At 34.9% G+C, this 22198-nt stretch overlaps 1 long non-coding RNA gene across 1 annotated transcript in view; it reads left to right on the forward strand.

The window, feature by feature from the left end:
- Nucleotides 1-4473: 4473 nt before the first annotated feature.
- LOC123616178 (uncharacterized) overlaps nt 4474-22198 on the forward strand; it is a 37081-nt gene continuing 19356 nt past the window's right edge. Inside the window, exons 1-2 of the long non-coding RNA XR_006724056.2 lie at nt 4474-4501; nt 10028-10093. This is a non-coding gene — a long non-coding RNA (uncharacterized LOC123616178). The remainder of the gene's footprint in view (nt 4502-10027; nt 10094-22198) is intronic.

Genomic DNA, 22198 nt, shown 5'->3' on the forward strand with positions numbered 1-22198 from the left:
TGGTACAATCACTTTGGAAGATATTTTGGAAGTTTTTAGCAAAACTAAACATACTCTTATCACATGATCTAGCAATCATGCACCTCAGTATTCACTCAAATGAATTAGAAACTTATGTCCATACAAAAACCTGCACAGGGATATTTATAGCAGCTTTCTATATGACTGACAAATCTTGGAAACAACCAAGATGCCCTTCAAACAATAAAAGGATAAATAAACTGTGGTACATCCACACAATGGAATATTATTCAGCACTAAAGAGAAATGAGCCATCAAGCCATGAAAAGACCTGGAGGAAACTTAAATGCATATTACTAAGTGAAAGAAGTCAATCTGAAAAGGGTACATACTGCATAACTGCAACTCTTTGACAGCCTATAAAATGCAATATACAGAGACATTTAAAAGCTCACTGGTTACCAAAGGTTAGGGACGAGGAAGGGGTGAATAGGCGGAATACAGAGGAGTTTTAAGGCAGTGAATCTATTCTGTACGTTACTGCAGTGGTGGAAACCTGTCATTATACATTTGTTAACACTCATAGGAGGTACAACACCAAGAATGGCCTCTAATAAAAACTATGGGCTTTGGGTGATAATAATTTGTCCATGTATGTTAAATTGTAACAAATATATTATTCTGGTGTGGGAGCTCTATAGTGGGGGAAGTTAAGTGTGGGAAGGGATGTGAGTATGTTTGAATTCTGTACTTCTCAGTTTTGCTGTGAACCTAAAACTGTTCTAAAAAATGAAGCTTATTAATTTTTTAAAAAGCAGTCAAGATTTGACAAGACAATCAAACTAGTTTGTAAATTTATCCTGCTGTACTCAACAGGTCGATATATTTCATTGAGGAACAATCATGATTAGATTCATAAATTACTGAGATGATGAAAACTTCATTATGGGTATACAAATTTCTACTTGAAGAAATATTGAATTGTAGCAAATAAGTCATGGTTCAAAAGTCTTAACATATAAACCCAAATATTGTGCTTTATTATTTGAATATGAAGGATAATTTCCAAATATTTTTTTCCTAAATTTAAGTTAACTTGTAACTAAAATCTAGCCAAATGTTCTCTTTTAGAGTTTTATTTCATTCTTGGTGTTTAGTTCTTCTGGAGTTCCTCTGAAGTCTTCTCAGGCCTTCAGACATGAGAGAATGATCCAACCTGGAGTGAGAACAAAGTTTCTGACAGGAGAAGATACTTAGCAAATGGAATTGTCTCCATTCCATTACTCTTGTAGTCATATTGCACAGAAGTGAAGTGAAAGATTCCCTTTCATTCCTTGTTACTCCTGCCCTCCTCTCACCAGCCATCTCTCTCTCTCTCTCTCTCTCACACACACACACACACACACACACACAAACTACATGGCATTTTCTCTTTACTTTCTGAAAGTTGCCCTCTATTAACCTGGCTTCTTGACGGTGCTCTCTCTTCACTGTCCCTCTCCTACCTGTCTCACTGTTTCTTTACTTATCTCTTTGTGAGATTTCTCTCAGTCTGCTCCTTATAAAGGTTGTTGCTCCCAGTGATTCTCTCACCAGGTGTTAAGTGTGCCAGAATTTTATTTTGTTTACTCATGTATTTTGAGATATATGAAGATAATATATGTCTGTATCTTCAATCAAATTTAGTAGAAATTTCAAAGGCTGCAAGTCAGCTTAATGGATAAATGTTTCGTTTCATGAAATATGCCAGAAAGCCCCTTTGGTTACAGAAAATACAGTAAAAATGTACTCATTGTTTTGAGAGATCTCGGATTTTTAAGTAGTCCAAATGCTCATATTTCAGTGCTCAATATTAAATAGCTTTAGAATAAAATAAATGTGTGTTGGGGTATGTGTTGATAAACCTGAGATTTTTTTTCCATTTGTGAAGGTTGACCAGCCCTTTCTTTTCCATGGGGAAGACTACTTAGGGCTTCTGAAATGGAGCTGAGCATTGGCAGAGCAAACTGGGCCAGAAAGATAGCTTCCTGGAGCAGCTGAATAAGAAAGCAGCTCAAGTGACATCGGAGCCTGGAGTATGGACAACTGGCTGAAAGGTAACCAGTGGCCTTGAGAACCTGAGAAAATATGCGGAGCATGGCAACACTCATTGGGGATTCTAGAAATAATAAGGGAACAATGGAGGGGTGCTGAGGTGCTACTGTGTTAGAGTTAGAGAATTAGATTTGAGGATAGAGTTCCATCCTTGACTCTCTACTCTTCATGTATTTTGTGTTCTTCTTGGATGATCTTATCTTGTCTTGTAATAAAGGTACTAAATATGTGTCCACAGAGATCGTTCTCCTTTGACTTCAGACTGACATATTTAACTTCCTGCTATTCTTGAGTATTCCATAGGCACCCAGATACTCAAGGCCAGAAACACAGAGGTCATTCTAAACTTCTCCTTCCCTTCACCACACCCTACATCTGATCAATCATTAAATGCTATTATTTTACATATTAAATGTTTTTTATCCTGTAATTTCCATAAAAACCATCCCAACTCTCATTGCACTAATTCAGGTAATGAATACGTCTTTGTGCCGCAAAGAGTCTCCTGCCTAGGATGTGCTATTTATGCTCTCTTTAAATCCATAATCTACACATAACTGGAGATACCTGCTAAAGTATAGATCTGACTGTGTACTCTCTGCTTTAATGGTTCTGCATTATTTAGACAATACAGTTCAGATGGCTTTACATAATATATGAGGCCTTCTATTATCTGGTCCCTGCCTAGTTCTCCAGTTTCATCTTCTACCTTCCCTATCCTATATAGCTGGCTACAAGGTAACACTGCACTGCTTTTAGTTTTCTCACACACCATTGCATTTCAGCTTTCTCTGCCCTTCCATGGGTGTCCCTTTTCTTTTGCAATAGGTTAGATTATGTAGGTAAGGGTATGAGGCTCACCATTTCCTCAAATGTACAATGGATTTTGAAGCTTGACTACTGCCAAGTTGAGTCAAGCAGTAAATTTGCTTTCATTGACTTACTTCTGTTTATTTACATGGGCTTGAAAAGCTCTGTGAAGAAACCTCAAGCAAGGGAGTCTACTTCAGAGATGCCCTGTCTTCAGCAGAGTTTTGTGGGCAATGAGAGTTCTCACCAAGAGGTGGGACTGAGGGTGGACCCCATCCAAATGTAGGACCCCACCAAAGCCCCATCAATGCAGCTTAGCAAAAATAGAGGGTATTAGGCCAGTAGAGGTGAAACCCTAGGCCTATGGGAGTAAATGGTACTGAAAGGAAGCTTTTCCTCTCTCCCTATGTCAGAACCATTTTTACCTCATAGAAACAAAAGTGATCTACACTGGACCAGAGGAATGAGCAAGAACTTATTACAGCCAAGAAACATTGCTGATTCCACCACCAGTGAGTCTTTGTGCTTGGCATGAGATGAACAAGCAAGGCTGTCAAGAGGGCTAATGTCTGCAAAGTTGGTTTTAGGGACTGCTAGTTTAATACCAGCTGTCCCATCACGTTCTGAACCAGAAGTTCATCAGTCACTATTTTCTTTCCACCTCTGATACTTACTTACTTTACAAACCTATTTTTACCAATTTGTTTGCTTATGTTTCTTCTTATATTCTATTTCTTCCTTCCAAGTTCTAATTCATTCTTGCTGAAATACACACTTTAGTATTTTTTTATCATATGACCATCAGTGGAGAAAAATTCATTCTTTTTTGAATGCCTGGAAACAATTATTTACTATCTTTATGAGGTATTTAAGTGTAGTAATTTGAATTTTTTAATCTTGTTCAGATCTCAGTTTGTTTTTTTTTTTAATCTAAGGATGCATGAATTCCTTTTGACATGTATCGTGGGCCATTATTTCCTCAAATACTGCCTCTTCTTTCCCATGTCTCTCTTTTTGGAATGTGTATTGGTCAAAACATTTTTGTTCTCTATTTAATCTAACTTCTCTTTCTTATTTTCCTTCCATATAAGCTATATTTTGAGACAGCTCTTCAGACCTACCTTCCAATTCTCTCTTCTGTTGTACTTTAATGTTTCCTGTATTTAATGACCATATTTTCCATTTTTGTACATTTATTTTTAATCCTTTTGCAAACTCACCTGCTATTTTTCCATAATGTCCATCTTTTACCTTATGAACTCTATGCATTCACTTATTGTTATGAAAATTTGTAGGTATTTACTTTCAGAGTCCCTATTATCTATATTCTTCCATGTGTGAATTCTGCCATTTTGTATCTACCGTCCTCTTGATCGTACATTTTTACTAAACTCATCTTCAGAGTTTACAGTGGGATTTACAGGTTCTCTGGAATAGGGAGGTATTTCTATAATTGATGATTTTACAATTGCCTCTTTCAAGACCCAACATGTTTCACTTTGGGAAGGTGGGGTTTTTACGGTAATTGATGTTAATTACTTAGCTGAGGTTGCTGCGTGGCATGACGAGTCTTGGCTATAATTTCAGTTTCTCCCTGGGTGAGCAATTCTTTCTCCAGCCATTCCCTGAGTAAAAGGTAAGCTCTGTTCCTGTTTCTTATAGCATCTTGGCACTATGGGGTGAAGATTTTCTGACTCCTCTGTCATGGAAAATAGGCACTGGGGTTAGCGCCTGGTTATAGATTGGGCAAAAGCATTATCTCTTGGCTACATGTGCACACTGAATTCTAAATCAGGACTATTATCTTCCACAGTTCAAGAGCCAGAATTTACATTTGTGAACACTAGTGCATGACTGAAGCACTCACTGCTCAAGACTATACTTTGTATATCTGATTTCAGTACATTGTGGGATATTTGGCTTTAAGTAATTCTCATTGTTTAGCTTTTACTTTCCCTTTTGTGTCTGCAATCTAGGAATTTGACATTATTAATTTCTAGCTCAAATACTGTCTTTAAATTTGGTTACATGTTATCTGACTTTCTTCTACATTTAGAGAATGAAGATAGATCTCCCTAATCTTGTCACAGTCTGCTGGATTGTGTTGCAGGACACATTTTAAATGACAAAACAAAGTAATTTTCTACCATTTAATTAGTCTGTGATTTTCTTCTTTGACATGTAAAATAAAGTACTCAGGTTTCCATCTTGAATATTAAACAGTGTTACTTGTTCTGCATTTGTTTGTTCTATAAGTAGAATTCAGAATGAATTTTATTTTGGGATTAAGGGGCAAGGGTATACATGCTGTATTATACCTACTTAGCAAAATGATATTTTCTACTAGCTCATAGATTGGCTAAAAATGTCCAGTCTCCTCTATGAGCAAAATGTTTTTATCCCCTCTATATCTAATCAATGTGGAATGTGTAAGGAATTATAACCCTGAAGCAACCTGAAGGTTCATCTGCATTTCAGACTTAAAAAATTTAGCTTTGGCTACAGCTGCAGATAAGTAACTAGAATAAGCAAGAGTTTAAAAAATAGCAATAGATTTAGGTATATAAAACCTTATTACTATAAAAGCCTCCTTCTGAAATAAAAGAATTTATCAGTTATATATTCAACCCAAGAAGATTTTCTTAGGTTTCTTCAACTGCAATTTTAATTATACTTAGCATATAATTTACCCAAGTAAAATGTAAGCACACATTTTATTTAAATTATTTGTTATTTAAACATTACCCATTAATGTTTAAAATCTTCCATCACTTTCTGAAAAAGTATTTTCTTTTGAAAATGGTACAAGCTTATATTTATTAATTCTATTAAATATAATATAAAAGTTCTATTTTTAATCATGATCACTAACATTCATGATTATATAATATCTAAGAGAGAATATATTGTATCCTTTAATATATTAGTTCTAAATTTATTATTTCCTACCCCATTCCAAATAATAGTAAATGGGAACATTTACTTTTCTCAAAGTACTCTGACATATTTTTGTGATTGTCACAAAACTTCGAGTATGTTTCCTGAGATTGTCAAGAAACCCGTTCTTCTCAATTTTGTGAATTCATGAGGACACAAAGTACTTGGAAACAGCATCAAGTTTCTTGCTCAAGATCACAGTGCTAGCATAGTGCAAAGTCAAGACCCTAATGCAGGTCTTCAGTCTCCAAAGCCCACTCTCTTCACACTCATGTGGGATGCCTCTCATGTTCTCCAAATAAAAATACTACAGCTTGGCGGAATCACATCTTACATTCTCCTATATGAAATAAATTTTATATCACAATTGTAATTTAACCAAATAAAGTTATGCTGTTGGTCGCAAGAAATCCAAGTTATTTTGAGTGGGTGGATATAAAAAGTGAGATTTTTTCCTCTTATTGTCATAATGTGTTTACTGGCTATTGTTACAGGCTGATGAATTATCACAATTACATCTTGTATTTGGCAAAAATGTCAATGACAAACTGGAAACTTGGAGGATGCACTTACAGTTGTGCACCATATCCAGCCCACTGAAAACCATCAGGTCAGAGTCACTGGAAAACCTGCCTCATTCCCTGTAACAGATGCAGACTTACTTATATTTAGAGGACTTGTGCAATGACCTAGTAATAATGGGATGTTTCTCTGTGAACCAGATTTTTTTTGATAAATGCAATCAATTGCTAAAGATTCTTGTTCACATGCATATTTCTTTTCCCAGGAAACTGAAATGACTTTATGGAATGTTCCAAGAATTGCAAAACAGAATTTTTACATTTTAGGTCTCTCAGAATTTCTGTGTTGCCTTAAGTGAATCACAAGACCTTAGAGCTTACTCAATCGTGCAGTACTAGATTCAAATAGTTCTAGGATTTTTAAAAACCAAGTGCTGACCTTTCTGGGCTTTTGAAATCCTGCTGCATTGTCTTTCATCTTTTAAACTAAGAGCTGATGTTCAAGTTGAAATTAAACCAGAATAATCCTGGCACCCATGACCACATCCACTTTAGACAAGTTTCATTCTAGAGGCATTTTGAGGGAAGAGCACTTTACAGCACCTCCTACATGTCAAGTGCTGTCTAAAGAGCTTTATTTATGTAATTTCATTTAATTCCTTCATATCAACCAATGAGGGAGATAGACTACAGCAAAAGATACTGAGACTCAGAAAGTTTATAACCCATGCATGATCATAGAGTTACTAACTGAAGGAATGAAATTCAAATGCAAAACGAAAATAACTCCTAAGTCTATGTACTTCTAAGCCTCTATTACCTATTCCTCAAATATTAAACATATCACTACCACAAAGTCTTGGGCATCATTCAAAATAAAACTCAGTAGTGTGCTTTGGTACTTTCCAGTGCTTATTTCCTAAAATTTAGCCTTCCTTTTGGAAATGAATTTTGCCTTTTCTTTAGGAATAAGAAGAAACAGACTCCTAATTTGAAAAATTATATTCCCCACCCATAAAATGATCCTCATCTAAGTCTATCCGTGCCTCCTTCCTGATCATCTCATTAGGCAACACATCCCTTTGCCTTGTCATTCAAGCCAAGTCATCTGCTAGGCTCTGGATCCTTGAAGGCTTGCCCTTGCTTTCACTCTATTGACTCTTTTCATGTCTCTCCTGTTTTTAAAAATGAAGCAAGAGAAAAAAAAGTAAACCAATTAAATAAACCATAACAACAACAAAAAGCCTTGTGCCTACTTTTAATTACTGCCTTCTTTTCTATCTTTTATTAAGAGTTTTCTCTATTAAAATATATACTTCAGTTTTTACTTCATCCATTCACTCCTATTTACACAATAATCATATTCCCTATATTGCCAGCTAAAACTGTTCTCACTGTGGTCACTAATAACCTCCTTATTGCTAACATCAAGGGAAGAATTGACCTTCCTTTTCTCAGCTACAACATCTGATGCAATCAGTTAACTCTTCCTTTTTTGTTTTTATGGAGCAGAATACTCTAAATTTCCTGCCACTTCCCTTCCTATTTATTCATTCAAAAACACTGCGAGATTAGTATTGTAGATTGAATTATAGTAAATAAGACATAGAAAGTTTCTTCCTTATGTTGATTTCAATCTAATGGTAAATACAGAAAACGCAATTACATGGAGCCAAGACAATTATAATTGAGTACTAAATTGAGTGAAGTACCAGGTACTATGGAAGCACGAACAGATGCTCTTAACCCAAGCTTTCTTTCCCTGCTGGTCATATGTAACCCCATTTAATTTCTTTCTTTTATTGAAGTATAGTTGGTTTACAATGCTGTGTTTATTTCCAGTGTACAGCATAGTGATTCAGTTATACATATATATTCCTTTTTATATTCTTTTTCATTATTGGCTATTACAAGGTATTGAATATAGTTCCCTATGCTATACGGTAGGACCTTGCTGTTTATCTATTTTATATATATAGTTAATCTGCAAATCCCAAACTCCCAATTTACCCCTCCACTTGCCTTCCCCTCTGGTCACCACAGTTTTGGTTTCTATGCCTGTGATTCTGTTTCTGTCTTGTAAATAAATTCATTTGTCTTTTTTTTTTAGATTCCATATGAGTGATATCATATGGTATTTTTCTTTCTCTTTCTGGCTTACTTCACTAAGTATGACAATTTTAAGGTCCATCCATGTTGCTGCAAATGGCATTATTTTTATGGCTGAGTAGTATTCCATTGTGTGTGTGTGTGTGTGTGTGTGTGTGTGTGTGTGTGTATACATACACACACACCACATCTTCTTTATCCAATCATCTGTCAATGGACATTTAGGTTGCTTCTATGTCTTGGCTATTGCAAATAGTGCTGTTGTGAACACTGGGATGCATGTATCTTTTCAAATTAGAGTTTCTTCCAAATATATGCCCAGGAGTGGGATTGCTGGATCTTAGCATGAGTGTATTTTTACTTTTGTGAGGAATCTTCATACTGTTTTCCATAATGACTGCACCAAACTACATTCCCACTGACAATGTAAGAGGTTCCCTTTTCTCCTCGCCCTCTCCAGCATTTATTGTTTGTGGAATTTTTATTAATGGTCATTCTGACTGATGAGAGGTGAAACCTCATTGTAGTTTTGATTTGCATTTCTCTAGTAGTTAGCAATATTGAGCATTTTTTCACATGCCTATTAGCCATTTGTATGTCCTCATCAGAGAAATGTTTGTTTAGTTCTTCTGCCTATTTCTTGATTGGGTTGTTTATTTTGTTTGTTATTGAGTTGTTGGAGCTGTTTGTATATTCTGGAAATTAAGCCCCTGCCAGTTGCATTGTTTGCAAATATTTTCTCACATTCTGTAAATTGTCTTTTCATTTTGTTTCATTATTTCAAAGAAAAATGATTTGCAATCTTTTTCTCCAGCTCAGATCTATTCCAGAGCACACACCTATGGGCCTATTTTCCCACTAGAAACAGCTCCACTTTTCTGTCCCACAGACATTTCAAATTTGACTTGTCCAAAATGGACTTCATCATACTTTGTGTCAAAACAAACTATTCCTAATGCATTCCTTGCACTGACTAGTGGCATCAATGATCTTCTAAATTTTCCAAATAAAAAACCTGGCTGTTATCCATGGTTCCCTTCTCTCCCTTATAGTCCACATCAATAAATTACCAACTCATTTAATTCAGCCACTTATGTGTGCCATTTCTCTTCATTACCATGGCTACTACTATTGTTTATGCCACCAGACTCTCTCACCTAGGAATTTCAGGAATGTCCTAACTGCTGTCCCTTCCTCTAACCCAGGGGTGGCAAACTACAGCTTATGGGCAAAATCTAGACTACTGCTTATTTGTGTAAATAAAGTTTTATTAGAACACATCTACACCCACCATTTACTTATGGTATATGTCAGCTTTCATGCTGCAACAACACAGCTGAGTAATTAGGATAGAGACTATATGTCACACAAAGTCAAAAATATTTACTAACTCACCCTTTCCAGAAAAAAATTTGTTGACCCTGATCTAAACTGACCCTCTCCAATTTCTTTTCCATACTGCTATCAAAGAATTTTTCCTAAAAGCAAATAAGATCATTATACTCCTTTATTTAAAATCATATATGTTCTTGCTGTATCCTTCAAAGTATTAGAAATCTTCCTATTCAGGCTAATGATTGATCTGGTTGTTCTAGGATTAATGGGGACTCTTCATGGCTGCTGGATTCTTAGAGGTGGGATTTCTGCATCAAATGGTAAAGGTATATGCAATTTTACTAGTTATTTCCAAATTTCTCACTTTCTTTTGTATTCCTACCTAAACTATATTTGTTGTTTTCTCAGCATCTTATCAACAGGATATATGGTCACTATTAGAAATTTCTGCCCTATCTTGCCACTTCTATTGCCATCAGAATTTAAGTAAGGGTAATAAAAATGGGCCATGGAGCCTTCTAACAGGTTGAAGATGATTTTTAAATTTTGTATGCACTACAAATATATAGTGCATACTATATATACTATAGTGAAAGACATATAATGCTACTTGACACAATTCTTGTTCTCAAGTTGAGACCTATTACTGTCTCTTGAAAGGAGTCTGTCTAGACCTGAAACTACACCACTATTAAATCCGTCCTTTGTTTATTTATCTCTTCCCCCTGCTATATCAGATGAGGATGGTAAAAGTAATGCAAAAACAAGACACAGGGACAGCTGAGATTTTGTTGTCTGTTCCTGTCATAATTTAATATTTTTGGACCTTAGACATACATATATTCTAGAATAGTTGAGTGCAAGTTCTCATAACCAAGCTCATTAGCCATCACTTTAAACTCCCTGTGTGATGAACAAAGTTCCTGTTTAATTTTCAGTTCAAATTTCTTATCTCAAATAATAAATGGTGCACCACTTACTCTTTTCCAAAAGCACAGCGTGCCTTTTCTACTACCCCATGTTTACAATACTTTTCCTCACCTTCTTTACCTGGCTAGTTCCTTCATATTGTTTAGAACTTACTCAGCAGTACTCACCTACCCTCTCCCCGCCCACCACACCCAGGGTAGAATGTATTTCCTTTGTACTCTCAGAGTACTCTGCACTTACCTAGCATTTATTTCCAAATCATTTCAAATGTTTGCATTATTCTTTGTACTACACACTACAGATTGTAAATTTTTTGACAATAGAAATTGTTCTAATCACTGTAATTCCAGTATCCATTATTTATGGTAGTTATTCAATAAACATTAATTAAAAGAATAAATGTTTGTGGAATTATTAGTGTAAGGAACTGAGCCTGTGAACTTTGACACATTAGCATCATGGTAGTACAAAAGCACTTTTGATGACATGAGATCACCAGTGTTAAAGTGCAAGCATATGCTATAACTATTCATTTTAGAAATATTTCTTAAGTAAGTGCCATATACTCTAGACTGAAAAGTTTCTGGGGATATAACACTAAGAAAATCAGGCAAAGTTACTGTTCTTCATGAAGTTTAAACTGGGAGGTAGGTAATCACAAAATTGGTTATATATAATTAAAAATTGACTTGAGTTATATGAAAGAAAGAAATGTGGTTTCATAAGAGTGAATAAAAAGGGAACTTAGCCAAGATTCTATGTAAAGGGTGCTGCCTTGAAGCAGTGATCTTTAAGCTGAGTTCTGTTTGATGAGTAGCAGTTAACCAGGCACAAGGGGAGGAGAAGGGAGAGCTTTATAATCTGAACTCTATAGAGAGATAATATATTAGTTTGAGAAACTGAAGAAGTCCAGTGTGGTTGGAGCAGAGAATGAGGGGGATCATAATGGCATTGAAACTGAAAAACAAGTTAAAAGAAGATACCACAGGATCTTTTACTCATGTTAAAGGTTTATTTCCCACCCCCAAGGGGTATTAGACATCCACTGAAGATAAGAGTGTCAGTGTGTGAGAGGGAGTTATTCTCAGATTATCAAACATGTGCATTTATTCCTTGACTTAGAAATCTCACCTCTAAGAATATCACCCCCAAAGACACACTGGCCAGGATATAATGAACTGACAGCACAAGGCTATTGACTTTTTGTAGTATTTGAAATAGCTAAAGACTGGAAATAACCAAAATGTTCATTGATTGAGTGAACTGTGGTATTTCCGTATAATGGAGTACTATGCAGCTAGAAAAAGAAATGAAGAATGTGTTATTTTGGGTTCTCCAGAGAACAGAGCCAATAGAATATATATAGATACACATAAGAGGAGATTGACTGTAGTAATTGGCTCATGATATTATGGGGGCCAAGAAATGCCATGACCTGCTGTCATCAGCAAGCTAGAGAACCAGGAAAGCTGATGGTGTAATTAGGTTCAAGTCCAAAGGCCTGAGAACCAAATGGAGCCACTGATGTCTGAGGGCAGGAGATTATGGATATCTTGGCTTGAATAAAGAGAGAAAACTCACCTTTTCTCTTTCTTTTTGTTCTATTTGGGCCAAGGGTTTGGATCATACCTACTGCATTGGGGTGAGACTGATCTTTGTTACTCAGTCTATGGATTCAAATGCTAATTTCTCCTGGAAAGACCCTCACAAATACACCCAGAAATAATGTTTTACCAGCTATCTGGGTGTTCCTTAGCACAGTCAAGTTGATACATAAAACTAAGGAATCACATCACAAGGAATATCTTTATATACTATGAGTGATCTCCAATATATTACAGTAAAAGGCAGACTATATATATGTGTGTGTATACATTATATGTACACAATACAGGAAAGACAGTCAAACATTATGTAATTCCTGATGGTAATATGCATATTATGTAATAAAGACACCATACACACACACACCACTTGATAAATGAAGAAAAACCAGAGAGAATTAGAGTATCACTGTTTGCAAGTGTTAATGAGTTAATGGTCCAAACAGTGATTATAAATGACTGTTAACATCACTACAGGAGAGACTATCAAATATTATATAACTCCTGATTGTAGTACATGAGTGCAACTCTAAAATAGTTTTGTCAAATCTGTACCTGATCAAGCCTTTTAGCACTTACTACCAATTTACAGGAAATAGTGGGAACAAAGAAATACTTGGGGAAGCAATAAAATCAGGCTTTGGAACGAGTCTCATCCAGTTTCTTCAACAATAAATGGGGGTTGAGGATTAAGAATATGCGAGATGAGAAGGAACCTCAGATTAAAAGAGTCTTAAGACATATAAACCAATAGTAAAATAGGAAGATATGAAACTTATTTGAATCCTGTCTCAAACAAATCAACTTTTGAAAATAAAGTATGAGAACAATCAGGGGAATTTGAACACTGACAAGATTAAGGAAATAATGTTCATTTATTTGGTCTAATATTAATATTATTATAGTTATTTTTAATTTCTTTATTTTAGAGATACAACTTGAAATGTTTATAGATTAAATAGTATGTTGTTTGTGATTCATTTCAGAATAATATTGGGGGGAAGACTGACCATGAGTTGGTAGATATGGAAGCTGTCTACCTGTGAACAATTATACAATTGTTCCTTTTTTTTTTGATATGGTTGAATTTTTCATAATAAACAATATGAATAAACAGAAAGGTGAAATAATCTGATGCACCTACTCTTTGCTCCAGTGTAATGAAAGGACTGAAAGGAGCGTGGGTGAGTGGGAAGAGTGTCAGAGGATATGTTACACCTCAGCACATGCATTTCACTTTTTCCTATGGATCAGAATAGTGCACTCATCATGCAGAAGGACTCTGGAGTTAAATAAGACTTGATTTCACATTCTAGCTCTGAAACTTAATAGCTGTGTGGCAGCTGCCTGACGGCAGGGACTATAGGGTAATGCAGGTATGTGGTTATGTGGTTAAGGTAATAAATAACTTTTACCCTAAGAGCCTAGACATAGTATATAACAGGAAACCAGAGTTTCCTTTTTAAGAAGGACCAGGTCCATCTCATTAAGATGAAAAAAAATTTTTCAATGCTGTATCCTGAATTAAAAATACATATATATTTATTACTTATACTTTTGCCCTGAAAGATATAAACTTGACATTTTAAGTTGTCAAGTAGTTCAGAGAATTTTAGATATTGTTAAAGACGCTTCACTCCACTTCTCTTATTATTTCAGAGCCAAGTCAGTACCCTAGGCGATAATAGTAGCCAAGAATATGTTATTCCTTAGTTCTGATTATTACAGCAGCTCATTTTGCAATCCCATCTTCTCCCACTGATCCCAGATTTCCTCATTTTTTTTAAGTAAATATCTGGAAAGTACAGGAAAGCAAGATTTTTTTTCTTCATAAATTTGGCAAATGGAATACTAAGAAAGCCAAAGAAAAAGTCTGTCAGAAATATTTTCTTCTCAGTTTCATTGATGACATTTCTGTCAGATTTTTGGAAAGGCCGTAACACGCAGATGTTAAATGCTTAGTTGGAATTGAAAATGCATGTCCATTTCTTGTGGTCAGGAGTGAATCAAGCAGCCTGTCTGCAGCTCTTGCCCTGATTTTTATGAAACTGACCATGCTGAATTTTACATTAAGGTGGCTGAGTAATAAATAAAGTCAACATCACCAGTGCTTTGCTGCAAAATAACTCTCAACACTGCTTTGTGTGGCTCAACAAGAGTCAGTTTTTAATGTCCAGTTCAGTTAAAGACTGAAGTGGAAAAGTAATCCATGGCTTTATAATGGGAAATAAAAATTACAGCTAATTGTGTGAGACAGATTGCTGAAATCAGACAAGGACACTGTCTTAATATATTTCAAAAAGTGGCAAGTACACTGATTGCATACAGGAAAAGTGAAAAAAAGATCTAAAAATGAATAAATCACAGATTCAAGGCCACACTTTAAGTAACGCCATTCTTAATATCTACCTAGTAACTTCAACCAATATAGAGAGCAAAAGAAGTGCATGCCTCACTGTAATGCTCTCCAGTCTGATCAAAAGGGTTCTAAAGTTCTGCAAGTGTTCAATCTGCATTATGATTTTTATCCTCTTTAAAAAGCCCTGGATGGAGAAGTTGAGATTCCTTCTTTTCTGAACCCTATCTTCAATGAGTGAATCCATCCAGGGCAATTTTTCTAGGAAGATTCAATTATTTCGAGCCATCAGTGTGTGTGTGTGTGTCTGTGTGTGCGTGTGTGTGTGTAGCTTAGTATTTGTATAAAGTTAACCCCCAATCTTGCTCAGAAATTGGCCATCCCAACATGTTCACGAAATACAACGCCAACCTATTCTACCTGCCAGGGCAGCCTTGGTTTTTTGCGTCACATCCCAACATGTTCACGAAATACAACGCCAACCTATTCTACCTGCCAGGGCAGCCTTGGTTTTTTTGCGTCACACCTCATCTTCACTCTTCAAGCACCTCTGCTCCCATTTCCCTCATTCCTTCAGCACTTAGAAACTATACTGTGGCTATATTTGCCTCATCAGGAACTAAGGACTCTGTTAAAAGGATTGGGGAGGGGGGTTCAGGAATATTAGTAGATTCTAGAGACTACCATATATCAGAAATCCCATGAATGTTCTTTTTTCAACTTCCCACACAAAAGTAAAATTTATAAAAATGGTGCTACTACTAAGTTCAGTAGTGAAACAAAAGATAGCTGGTTACTCTACTTGCACAGATTGGGAAATTCTTCTGAGAGAAAACTGATCTGAATTTTTGAGAAGATGATTGTGAGTCTTACATAGGGAGAAATAAAGGCAAGAAAGGGGGGAAAAGTTGCTTGATGATTTATGTCCTGGCCCTTCCTACAAAAACTTCACTAGTCTGTGTCAGTTAGCTCTCTTACTCCTGGCATCCATAGGAACAAAATTGTCTCAATAGATAATTATAAAGGAAGATTTTTCATAGGTCTTTGAAAATCTAGAGTAAAACATCATATATCAGGAACACATTAGCTCGCCATTCCATAAAGGCAACAAGATGAACTAACTGCAGGATACAGAATTTGCTTAAATTCCAGAATGTGCACAATTACCCAATACTGCTGAGAAACATCTCTATAGGGGTTCATCAAGAGATACAAATCAATGTAGCAGACATTCACTGAGCAGCATATAGATGTGAGTATGGAAACAAAAATTAAATTCCAGAGAATTAGTATTTTTATGGAGGTCACAGTTAACTTAGATGCATCAATAAGACATCATCTAAAGCAATTTCTTTCAAATGTACTTCCTTTTTCAAATACGCTAGGACAAGATGGGTTTATGGATAATTAATGTAGGAAAAGTTTAATTCTAGAGTTGAAATGATAAGCATTGATATCATTACAGTTCTTTTCAGTGAAAATGTACAACCTAGTAATATGACAGATGAAGAATTAGGATTGGTACCTGGCTCTTAAGCATTTATAATGAATACTTTAAAAGCAATCAATAAAATATTTCAAGGCTTACATTTAGGAGGTAGAAAAATATAAATACAATGTATGTACTTCCATTTAATTCTTATAAATAGATAATTTCTTATCTTTTGATGTGCAGGTAAATGAGAGTACAAAAATATTTCATTCAATGAATATTTCAAGTAAATAAGTTCCCTCATTTTTGCCAATAAATTGTCACCTGATACAAAATATTTATGTTGAATAATTTTATAAACTCATTCAATTCATTCAACAAATATTATGAGCCAGTTATATTGTATACTAGTTAGAACTAAGTTTTTTTGTGACAGAATTCCTCCCTGCCCCAATATGAAAAAAAAGCAGTGGTACTTTTTAAACTGTCTTTTATAGAAAAGCCTACACAGGCATTCAGGAGTTGCACCGCACTTTGATGCTCTTGTTCTTCCAGGCATTACCTCAGTTCTCAATCTCACTTCATCTTGTACCAAAAGAAATACACTTCTTACACGAGTTGGTGGCTCCTGATCATCCATTATGATGCTCCCTCCTATCAAGGGCACAGCCCTGTAGTTACCACTTCACATGTGTTTTTACCCCTATGACAAAAAACAGTACCTTGGGCACATCCAGCAGCTAGGGAGATTGAAATATATAGTCTTTTTTTTTTTTTTAAATCAGCCATGTGCCTAGATACCCTGCCTCACAGATACACTGCCTCACAAAGCTAGCTGTGCAAGATACAGCAATCAACAAAATCCCAGTGGTTCTTTCCCTCACGGACTTTGTAATTAGTGGGTTTGATGAATACATGCTTATATTATTGAGCTCATATGATATATTAGTTTCCTGTGACTGCTGTAATCAGTTACCACAAATTGATAGCTAAAAAACAAAAAACTTATTATTTTACAGTCCTGGAGGCCAGAAGTCCAAAATCAAGGTGTCATCAGGGCTGCACTCCATTTGGAGGTTCTAGGGGAGAATCTGTTCTTCACCTTTTCCATCTTCTGGTAGCAGCTGGTACCACAACTGTGTCCACATCACTCACTGCTCTGCCTTTGCCTTCACAGAGCTTCCCTTTGTTTGTGTCATTTTATTTTCTATCTGTCACAAATCTCCCTCTACTTTTCTCTTATAAGGACACTTGCCATTAGATTTAGGGCCCACCAGGATAATCTTCTCAGCTCAAGATCCTTAAATTAATCTCATATGCAATGACATTTTTTTCCTGGAACATTCCAGGGATTAATACATGGACAAATCTTTTGGGGAACCACTAAATATGAAAACTCACTACATATGAAAAAACAATCACATTTTAATTTCACTTACACTTCAAGCAAAACTTTCTGTTAAAATTCTTTTTCACCAGAATACATATACTTTTCTCTAGACTTGTAGAAAGTAAACAATTATGCAGCTGCTTCCCTTAAGGTATGTTATATATGTCAATAAATGAAATCATAGCCCCAAGACTGAATCAGGAAGAAACAGAAAATATAAAGAATAAACCAATTATCAGCAATAAAATAAAGCTTAATCAGTAATTTAAAAAACTCTCAACAAACAAAAGTCCAGGACCAGACAGCCTTCACACATGAATTCTACAAAACAACAGTTATTTAAAAGAAGAGTTAACACCTACCCTTTCCAAATTATTTTTTTTTAAATGAAGAGGAAGGAATACTGCCAAACTCACTTTATGAGGCCTGTATCACCCTGATACCAAAACTAGACAAAGATACCACAAAGAAGGAAAATTACAGGCCAATATCACTGAAAAGAAGATGCAAAAATCCTCAATGAAATATTAGCTAACCAAATTCAATAATCCATTAAAAGGATCATAAACATAATCAAGGGGATTTAACCAAGGGATGCAATTTATCCAAGGGATGTTCAATACCTGAAAGTTAATCTATGCGATGCACTATATTAACAAATTGAAGAATAAAAATCATATATCTCACCTCAATAGATATAGAAACAGCTTTTGCAAAATTCAGTATCTATTTATGATTAAAATTCTCAACAAAGTACATATAGAAGGAATGTAACTGTTAAGACACTGATGAAATTTGAAGATGACGCAAACAATGGAAAGATACCATGCTCATAAACTGAAAGAATTAATACTGTTAAAATCATCATACAATCCAAGGAAATCTACATAGTCAATACAATCCCAATCAAAATAACAGTGGCATTTTTCAAATAGCTAGAACAAATAATTTTAATATCTGTATGGAAACACAAAAGATCCCAAAGCAATCTTGAGAAAAAAGAACAAAGCTGGAGGTAGCACAGTCCCTGATTTCAAACTATACCCCCAAGCTACAGTAATCAAAACATATGGTTCTAGCACAAAAACAGATACATAGATCAACGGAACAGAGTAGAGAGCTCAGGATAAACCCACACTTACATGATCAATTAATCTATAAGAAAGGAGGCAAGAATATACAGTGGGGAAAAGACAGCCTCTACAATAAATGGTGTTGGGAAAACTCAACAGCTATGTGCAAAAGAATCAAACTAGACTACTTTCTCACACCATATACAAAAATAAGCTCAAATGGATTGAAGACTTAAATATAAGACCTGAAACAATAAAACTCCTAAAAGAAAACGTAAGAAGTATACTTTTTGACATTGGTGTTAGCAATATTTTTTGGAACTGTTTCTTCAGGCAAACGAAACAAAAGCAAAAATAAACAAATGAGACCGCATCAAACTAAAAAGCTTTTGCAGAGCAAAGGAAACTACCAGCAATACAAAAAAGCAGCCTACTAAATAGAAGATATTTGCAAATGACTTATCCCTTAAGCAGTTAATATCCAAAATATGTAAAGAACTCACACAACTCAATATTAAAAAACCAAACAATCCAATTAAAAATGTGCAGAGAACCCAATACACATTATTCCAAAGGAGACATACAGATGGTCAACAGATACATGAAAAGATATTTCATATCATTAATGATCAGGGAAATGTGTATCAGAACCACAATGACATACCACCTCACACTTGTCAGAATAGCTATCATCAAAAAGATAACAAATAACAAATATTTGCAAGTAGTAAAGGAAACTCTCGTGCACTGTTGATGGATTATGAATTGGTGCAGCCACTATGGAAAACAGTGGAGGTTCCTCAAAAAATTAAAAATAGAATTGCCGTAAGATCCATCAATTTCACTTATGGGTATTTATCAGAAAAAAAAACACTAATTGGAAGAGATACATGCACACCAATATTTAATGCAGCATTATTTACAATAGCCAAGATAAGAAAGTATCCATCCTGAGGACATCCTCAATATCCATCAATAGATGAATGGAGAAAGAAGAGGTGGAATATACACATGCACACCTTGTTCTATTGCTCTTCCTTTTACTTCACTTCACAGATAATGTTGAGTTTTTTGGGTTTTTTTTTTGTTTGTTTACAAATTGAAGGTTTGTGTCAAGCCTACGTCAAGCAAGTCTATAGCCACCATTTTTCCAACAACATTTGCTTACTTTGTGTCTCTGTGTCACGTTTTGGTAATTCTTACAATGTTAGAAACTTTTTCATTATTGTTATTATGTCTGTTATGGTGATCTGTGACCAGTGAACTCTGATGTTACTATTGCAAAATTATGACTCATTGAAGGCTCAGATGATGGTCAGTATATTTTAGCAATAAAATGTTTTTAATTAGGGTATGTATCTTTTTAGACATGATGATATTGCACACTTAATATGTTACAGTATAGAGTAAACATAAATTTTTATATGCACTGGGAAACCAAAAAAATCTGTGTGACCTGTTTTATTGAGATATTTGCTTTTACTGGAACCAAACCAATAGTTTCAGACATGCTTGTATACAATGGAACATTACTCAGCCATTAAAAAATGAAATCTTGCCATTTGTGACAACTTGGATGGATTGATATGGTATTATGCCAAGCGAAATAAGTCAGATGGAGAAAGACAAATACTATATGATCTCACTTATATGCAAAATCCAAAAAACAAAGCAAAACCAAACAAAAATAGACTCATATATACAGAGAATAAATACGTGGTTGCCACAGGGGAGGAGAGTTAGGGGATGAAACAGGTGGATGGGATTAGGAGTATAATCCTCCAGTTATAAAATAAATAAGACGTGGGGATGTAATATACAGCATAAGGAATATAGTCAATAATATCCCAATAACTTTGTATGGGACAGATAGTTACTAGACTTGTTGTGGTGAACAATTCATAATGCATGCAAATGTCAAATTACTATGTAGCACCTAAAACTGTATATTTTAAAAACATATACTATATCTCAACTATTTCACCAAAAAAGGAAAAATCATGGCAATATTCATTTAAACATTAAAATATTATACCATTTAATTATATATCACCCTTTCAATTTTCTTCAATAATTTCAAACTAAAAGGAAGTTACAAAGGAAATACCATTGTTCCAGTTTGAAGGAGAATGCAATCTGTGCTTATTTCCTTTGTCTCAGTTAAGTGTATTCCCTGATTTACTGGGCATTAATTTGGGAAAGTTTCTGACTTATTAAACTTAGGTATCTTAGATTCCCAGTACATGACAGACACTAACATACAGGATGCATTCAATCATCATGATGATAATAATTATTATTGTTGTTGTTGTTGTTGTTATTGTTACTAGCTGAGAAAGAGAAACCTTGAATCTATTTAGTAAAGCAAAGATAAATTAAGGTTATCTGGTGCTGGGAATAGAGAAAAAGAGAAGAGGAAGGAAGGAGTTTCATGAAGCAAAAATTCCCAGCTTTCTTCGCAAAATGTTTGGTGAGGGTAAGATGAAATTCAGAAAATAATAAGAATCTACATCAAACATCATTCTGTAAGAAAACCGGAGACAAATAATTTATAAAACAGAATAGTGACATGGTATATTTTACTCTGAATTGCCCCTCCTGTAGTAAGTACTATTGTATATTAGTATAGTAATCATGTTATATGGGGGCAAAAGGAAAACAATTGTATTTCTAAACTATAATTCTATAATTTTGTACAAATTACCTTATTGGACTTATTTAATACTATAAATTTTATATGATGTTCTATAAAATACGAGAATTACAGAATATTATAATGTAAAAAGAGCTATACCTAATTCAACTAACTATTAACATTTATAAGATTGTGAATAAATATTCTTTAGACTTGTATATCATAAATGTAACCTGCTGTGACAGCAGGTTCTGAGTTTAAGTTATTCTTCACAGGACTGTTCAGGTTTATGAGTTGGTGAGTTTCTCATGCCTGGAAAGAACAGAGATAGCTGATAACTTACTGGGGTAATTATCAGGGAGATCTGTAACACACATAAGATTCTATGAGTCTTGGTAAATAGATGTAAGTGTATCAAACAAGCAGAATTTGCCTTGATCTAAAAATAATGTACATTTGATGTGAGTATTTTAAACCAAGGGATAATGAACAAAATCTTTGAGGAACACTCTATTATCTGTCTATTATCTATAGCTGAAGCATGTTGTATGTTATACCACCCAGTACAACCCAAGGCTTCTACCCTGCCTCTCCAGTGTTGTATCCAGGGAGTATCAGCCATACTTAATTACCTAACTTAAATTTAATTTGAAAGGTACATCTTTTGTATGAAATTATAGTACGCTTATGAATGTCAAATATTTAGAAATATTGATTGTTTCAAAACATCAGCCACCTGACAGCTTTCACTGGGTAATTAAGTTTTGACTTCAGTTTTATAGGTCTTTATCTGTAAAGGTGTTGCTTTTTGACAGCTCCTTTAATGGTTATGTGGAATGCAGCTGTTGAACACATAACTGAAACAGAGATATGGTATATAAATAACACACAGGATAACTTTCCAAAATGCAAATCACTGATATCCTACAGCTACCAAAGAATAAAAATCCTAGCAAGAAAGTCACACAGGAAGTTTCAGTAAGAAAATTTAAAAAACAGATTTGCTCTTTT

This window comes from Camelus bactrianus, chromosome 2, assembly GCF_048773025.1.
Source record: "Camelus bactrianus isolate YW-2024 breed Bactrian camel chromosome 2, ASM4877302v1, whole genome shotgun sequence".
NCBI classification, from domain to species: domain Eukaryota; kingdom Metazoa; phylum Chordata; class Mammalia; order Artiodactyla; family Camelidae; genus Camelus; species Camelus bactrianus.